Source organism: Sorex fumeus, unplaced genomic scaffold, assembly GCF_029834395.1.
Source record: "Sorex fumeus unplaced genomic scaffold, SorFum_2.1 ptg000002l, whole genome shotgun sequence".
Classification (NCBI taxonomy): domain Eukaryota; kingdom Metazoa; phylum Chordata; class Mammalia; order Eulipotyphla; family Soricidae; genus Sorex; species Sorex fumeus.
In genome coordinates this window covers 65,088,560-65,096,092 of record NW_026606059.1, presented here as the reverse complement: position 1 = coordinate 65,096,092, position 7,533 = coordinate 65,088,560, and the positions used below count along the sequence as shown (strand labels likewise).

The following is a 7,533-nucleotide window of genomic DNA, read 5'->3' as shown; positions in this document are numbered from 1 at the left end:
GTGGGAGATAACTTTGTGACTCTTTGATGAGGGGAAATTCCCAGAAAAAGCCCATTCTGAATATGCATATACAGAGACAGCATGATTAATCCTCATGTTGCTCACTGAAACAGATCAAACCAGCACAAAGTGCTTATGCTGAAAACAGATGATGTGTCCCTTTTCCCTATCTGGATGCAAATTCTTTCTGCCAAAGAGCTGACTTCATTATACAGAACGGGTACTGCCTGAGTTTGAGAGGACGATCACCAAGGGGCAGTGACCTTCTGTCTGATTTGAATATCAGCTTATCTCAATTCTGAATAATGCATAGTTATATTTATGCCCTAATTTAAATAGTGTTTAATATTTAACTGCTGCTGCCCATTTGCTGTGTTAAAAATAAGTATTCCTAAATAGTACAAAGATCAATTGTCAATGCAATCATGTTGACGAATGAGATTTCTCAGGGAGAGTATATGAACTTTAGGCATAGGGAGACAAGTTGTTCCTGAATCAGAAATGTGTTATTTCAGCTCTGATCCAATTTAAGATCTTTGAAGTATATGGTATCAGGAAACTTGGAGGCATTTTATTTTCTTTGAACAGAATCAGTGTTAATAAAATAAAGTTTCAAGATGGCTATTTATAATTTCAATCGTAGGATTTTAAAACTACCAATAAACATATCATGATGTGATGCTGCTATTAGTTTTCTACAAACTTTATTATTTTCCCTTGTACATACCATACACTTCTTCTGAGTACCCAGCAAGCATCCAAAAGAATGATAAATGAAGAATTCTGTGATCCTAAGCATCCAATCTTGAACAAAGAAATGAACAAAATTCTAGATAAGTTATTACCCCTCCTCTTCCCCTAAAGAGATGCTGCATTACAATTTCAATATAAACTTGGATGTTGCAGACATGTTTTTTTACCTGTTTATTTGGGGTTTGAGGGCCACAACTACAAGTGCTCAGGAGTATTTCTGACTCTATGTTCAGGAGTAATACCTTGAATTGCTCAGGGGATCATTTGTGGTACCAGATTTGAATCAGGATCAGCAGCATCCAAGACAAATAAGTACCTAAACCCCATGTACTATCTCTTAGACCCCACATCTTTTTAATTTTATTTATTCTTTTATTCTGTTTTCAAGGTATCAAACCTAGGCCAAATATAGGTAAGGCAACTGCTCTATTAAGAACCAAATCCCAAGCAATACAGCTTTAGTATAATGACATTTATACTGGACTTTGACCCCTCTTCTCTCCCCAAGTTAGGGCATGCATGTTTCATTACTTACTCTTGGATGCTGGTTTGCTCCTCTGTAGAATAAAGGACTTGGATTAGTTCAGGATAACACTGTTCTTTCCTTCCTGCATAGCCTCAGGAATAGTTGATAGTTGATACTTTATTGGACTGAGGAAAAGAGAAAAACACCTTAAGGAGGTATTTTGCCTGGGGCAGTCAGGATGGGCTTTAGAATACCTTTTAGGTGGGCCCCCAGGAAGGGTTTTCTTATGTTGATTTGGCTACCTGACTGGTTGGAGTGTCAGCCCAGACTGCAGGGGAGTTGGAGAGACTAAAGAGCTGGAGAGAGAGAGAGCAAGGCTGCAAAATGGACCAAAGAGAGATTAGCAAGGAGAACATGTGCTTGAGTGAATTTAGGCCCTCCATAACATAAATTTCTTCTATGGGATAAACTTCCTTGTAATAAACTGCTACAAAGATCAACGGGCCTGGCCCTTGTCTCTTCCTTCTTCTGCCCTTGGCCAACAGCCGCCCGGATGGAGGCCACACACAGTGGCTCTAAGGCACCGAACACCTGCAGTGAGATAGAGCCATCCAGAGAGCCCTCGAACACACAACCTTCAGCGTGCATAGTTTTTTTTTTTTAACAGATTAGGTGTTAATTGGCTTCCTTTCTGTCCCATCACTGGGTATCACTCAAACCACATCTAATAGGTAGAGATGAAATTGCTAATCATCACTGGTGAGGTCATAGATTGAGGAGACAGGCTTTGAAGATATCCTGACTGCTAATGTCCAACTCATGCACTTTTTCCTGTGAAACAGACACCTGCAAGAAACGTTCTACTCAGTTGATGGCTAGAAAAGCACCCCAACATAACTCAGTGAGACCATTTGATTGTGATTTTTATCATCTTCAAAAATTATCACTCACCATGTTGTTCTACGATTTACTCAAATGGGTGCCAGTAACGTCTCTATTTCTCCCAGCCCTGTGATTTTAGCAGCCTCTCCTTACTCATCTTTAACAATGATTGGAGGCTCTTTCAGGGTCAGGGGAATGAGACCTGTCATAGTTACTGTTTTTGGCATGTTGAATACACTATGGGGAGCTTACTGCAGGTGGGATACACTCAGTAGCTTGCCAGGGTCTCCAAGAAATATATATATATATATATATATATATATATATATATATATAGAGAGAGAGAGAGAGAGAGAGAGAGAGAGTCCACTGTCCCCTGTCCTCCTGTTGTTCATCAATTATGCTTGAGCAAAATGTGCACGGTCCACTGTTCTCCTGTTGTTCACCAATTTAGCTTGGGCACCAGTAATGTCTCCATTGTGAGACTTGTTAGTGTTTTTGGCATATTGACTACGTCACGGGTAGGGTTTGCCATACCTACAGTAGCTTGCCGGGATCTTCGAGGGGAGTGGAGGAATTGAACCCAGGTCAGCCATGTGCAAGGAAAATAGCCTACCCACTGTGCTATCACTTCAGCCCATTCAAAAATTATAAGGATAAAATAGAGAGGCATTTTAAATTATAGCTTGCAAGGGCCTTATGAACTGAAATTTTTCATGTCTGAATTATATTTGGGCAAAATTACTTAATAATTAAATTAGGGACTGGAGCGATAGAACAGAGGGTAGGGCGTTTGCCTTGCACGTGGCCACCCAGGTTTGATTCCCAGCATCCCATATGGTGCCTCCAGCACCACAGGAGTATTTCCTGAGTGCATGATCCAGGAATAACCCCTGTGCATCGCCCGTTGTGACTCAAAAGAAAAAAAAATTATTCATTGCCGAAAAAAATTACACTAGAATAACATTTAATTTCAATGACAACCAGTACCATAATTAACATTTAAAACAAAATGTAACATTTAAAAACAAACAAACAAACATTTAGTTTCTATGGCAGTACATAAAATTGGAATGGGGGCCAGAAAGATAGTACAGCATGTAGGGCACTTGCCTTCCATGTGGACAACTTGAGTTTAATCCCCAGCACTCAGGTCCCCTGAGCACCACCAGGAGTAATTCCTGAGTGAAGATTCAGAAGGACCCCCCGAACATAGTGGGGTGTATCCCAAAATCTAAAATAAAAATAAAATTGGAATGATACAGAGAAGATTAATATGGCTCCTGCAAAAGGATGACATGCAAATTTGTGAAGGGTTCCATATTTTTACACCCAACCTCCGTCAACATATAAACAAATGGTCCAGTTTCACAGCTCCTGGAGCATGTGGCCGTGAAGTCTTCTCCATATTACATGGTATTAACAGCTTAGTAGAAGCGTAGTGAGTTTGAAAAAGACCATGTATATTTGTTTTTGCTTGATCACATGGGTGGTGGGATTGGTGTCAGAACACCGAATGCTGGAATATCTAAAGCAACTGTATTATAAACAACTATGTAAACCATGATGTTTAACAAATTTGTTTAAGAAAAATAATAATATATCTCTTACCCCTAGACAGACCTTTTTATATACAAAATTAATTATGATAATGAAATTAGAGGCTTAAAAATACAGACTGCTGCACTGTACTTTGGTAGCACTATAAAAACAATTACATTTAGAAGCTTTTAAATTAAAAATGTAAAAGCCTCATATTTGTCTTTTTAGCTTAATTAGTTGCTAAGTACCATACCAGAGGCTTTATTCATGATACAGGCTGGTGGTTGGAAATAAGAGCTCTCTAAAGGATTCCCAGCAATTCTTTAAATGAGATGTCATAAATGCCCCATAACAATGCATTTAATTTCATTTGATATAATCACTTTTATATGTTAAATTGTAAAAAACAGATCCAGAGCTTATAGAGGCCTCTAAATTGTCATTTTGTTTCCCAGTTCTCTCACTGACCTCTCCAAGACAGAAAGAAAACGCTGTAGGAACACAAACAACTAGCACAGCAAGCTTTACTACGATGAGTCTGATAAAACAGCTACGGATGTCTTTTCTGAATGATGAATGACTTACTCTATCTAAATAAAGAGCATACTGTTTGTCTAATGATCTTAAAAGATGAAATAATTTTACTGTGCAAACTAAAGCTATAATAACTGATAGCCAAACCTTGTAAGACTGCCTTGCCTCTTCCTGGGATGATAATGGTACTTAGGGGCGTACAGGGAGGGTACATTTTCATTCTATTATGTGGTGCCCAGGAGAAAATTATAGTCTAGTTAAATCTCACATCTCAAATTGTCTCTCACAAAAGCTGACATCACCAAATCTGTTGATATGTATATATATATAAATAATTATTACTTATACTCCGAGGTATTTATCTGCATGTTTTTAATAACCCCCAGATTTATTTATCATCAGATTTATTTTAAAGATAAATAAATTTAGTTTCCATCTGAATATTCCACAGATAGAGAATTATATGAAAAATGTAGATTCAAGTCAACTTGACTCCGCAGCCCATTCCCTTTCCATTACTTACACTAAATCCAAATGGTATTTTCCTTATATCATCAGTCATTGCCTGAATGCCGGAGTATAAAACATATTTACTTCGACTGAAAGTTGTGATAAGCATTCATATAGATGACTCGTACAGTCCCATATACATAGAAACACAATGTGTTTTATTTCATAAGGAAATTTTTGAAATAGGAACCCACCCATATTTTATCATCCTTCTTTCAGTGGGCCTAGCATAGTGTGTGCCTCTCAACGGACAGAACTTCTTGAAAGTAGTGTCCCTTTCTTGATGGCTCACAGCCTCATTTCTCAACTCACCAATATCATTTTCTAATTACAGAGACCAACAGCTACATCGTATTTGGTATCTTTGCATCATATGACACAGATTAGACAAGGATTTCTCCGCTGATTTATGGCTTTCCTCCTTTCTTACAGTATCCCTTGCAGTTTTCTTAATAGGATGCTCTTTCTCTCTCTCCTCCCACAATGTTACGAATTTGGGTTTAAATTCCTAGACAAGTAAAAATCTATACTCAACCAGAGTGCCACCATCTAAATGTTGATATTTCTATTGTAGCAATATTGTTTTCCAGAGGGCCTTTAATATTCTTTAAAATCTTTTGTTTTTATTTTTATTTTTTGCTTTTTGGGTCACACCTGGCGATGTACAGTCTTGGCTCTGCACTCAGGAATCACTCTTGGAGCGGTGCTCAGGGGACCGTATGGGATGCTGGGAATCGAACATGGGTTGGCAGTGTGCAAGGCAAATGCCCTACCTGCTGTGCTATTGCTCCAGCCCCTCTTTAAAATCTTTTGAAGTAAAGAGCTGGCTTTATTTTGTCTAAAAATTAGAATGATTTTTTAAAAAAATGATATATTGTACCCTTCTAGATAAAATTTCCACTTACAAGGGCTGGAGAGATAGTACAGCGGGTAGGGCATTTGCCTTGCACAAGGGTGACCCGGGTTTGATCCCCGGCATCTCGTATGGTCCCTCAAGAACCGCTAGGAGTAATTTCTGAGTGAAAAGCCAGGATTAACCAACCCCTGAGCATTGCTGGGTGTGACCCAAAAAGAAAAAAAAAATTCAACTTATAGACCTGGAATTGTATTTTTCTCCTCCTGGACAAAGGCAGCATACCCACCATTATCTTCTTTTGCTCTATTATTTTTGTTTTTGTAAATTACACATACATCCACATTGTTAGCAAACCCATACTGTAAGTCATTCTCATTTTTGCATGTCTTCAACCCTATATCTAATAATTTATTCACTCCATTTGGTTATATTTAATTATTTATATTTAATTATATGTAATTATTTTAATTAGCCTTTTTTTACAAAACATCATCAGAATGATCTTGATTCAAGTCATTATTGCTCCTCTCCTATGTGACCACAATGTCACCCCAACTGACATTTCTGCTTTTAATTTGACTGCTTCTAAACTATTATGCACTGTGTCATTAGAATTGTTTTGGAAAATAAAAATTTAACTTCTCTTAATCTATTTAATGTATTTTTCATGTCATCAGATAAAAACCAAACTCCTTCATGTGGCCCTTTGTTCTCTGGTCTTTCCATTCTCTTTTCACTCCAGCCATTTTCAACAAATTATGCCATTATCACTTTTCTCAGAGTGGGAAGAATTGTACCCTTGCATTAGAGACCCACCTCCAAAAACCTGAGTACTTCTTACTTACCTGGTCTAAAGAATGAATTCTAGCTCCAAGTAGCACACAATTTCTATTTCTAGCTGAGACTGGGCCATCAAATTTTTTTCCCTTCATCTTAGTTGTCTGAATCTGTGATTTCCAGCACGTGTTTCTATTGTAGTATTTATATCACTATATTGTCATTGATAACTTTCTTTTTTTGCTCTCTTTATTAGACTATGAGGTCCTTGACAGTATATTCCATCTTGAGGTCCCATCTTTCAGCATGATGACTAACCCATAAAGGAAACTCATTGTCACCTAATGCTGAATAAACTAAGTTTTTACAATGCACATGACATCGACATTTAGTTCTATAGCATAAGCACGCATGATGGCTGCTTACAATGTATGTGGTTGCTAAATATTTTAGCGTTGCTCCTGACTGCACAGGTATTATCCTTGTACAGGTCATTTGACATGTAAGATTGCAAAGGCTTTATATTAACAATTTGCATTAATACTTTTTTTCTAGTAACTTACTCTGGATGATGCCAAATACATTATAACTGTGGATGTGTGGCTTTGATGTAGTGAAAATTGTGCTTCATTGTTCCAACTAAAATAATCAGATAGTTTGAGCTAACCAAACAATGAACACTTTACTAACATGAAGAGAGTGTTCAATTAATCTAGGAGATACACTCAGAGAGGCCCAGAAATATCATTATGACTTTCTTCATCCCTTTCTACTACTCCTTTTTTTTCATATAATTTCATTAACTGTTTTCAGCCCTGGCAGCTGAATACCTCTGGAACCCAGCCACAGCCATGCTTAAGACCACTCTTCACACACAGATGAGGCTAATGCATGAAGGAACTGGCAGAGGAACCCAGGTGTGTGGGACCCAGGGCTGAGTTCTCCAAGCCTACTCGGATCGGTACTGGGCCTCCTCCACCCAGATCCCCCATCTTCCAGTAGCTAGACAGTTACACTCACCAACTGCCCCTGGCACCGTGTAATTCCATCACCGGTCAGATCCAGAGACTATAAACCAAGCTCCTGGATGCATGTGGCCACATTCGCAGCCACACAACCTCTTATTATCTAGTTTTAGCTCTTGGAGAACCTGTCAGGCTCCAAGAGTATCCTGCCAGTACAGCAGACTCTGGCACGTTCCCCGTGGCGTATT

General features: G+C 38.4%; 1 non-coding gene across 1 annotated transcript; it reads left to right on the top strand.

The window, feature by feature from the left end:
* Positions 1–3,322: 3,322 nt before the first annotated feature.
* Positions 3,323–3,429, top strand: LOC130022966 (U6 spliceosomal RNA). The gene has a single exon (XR_008792349.1). It is a non-coding gene; the product is annotated as a U6 spliceosomal RNA (small nuclear RNA).
* Positions 3,430–7,533: the final 4,104 nt, after the last annotated feature.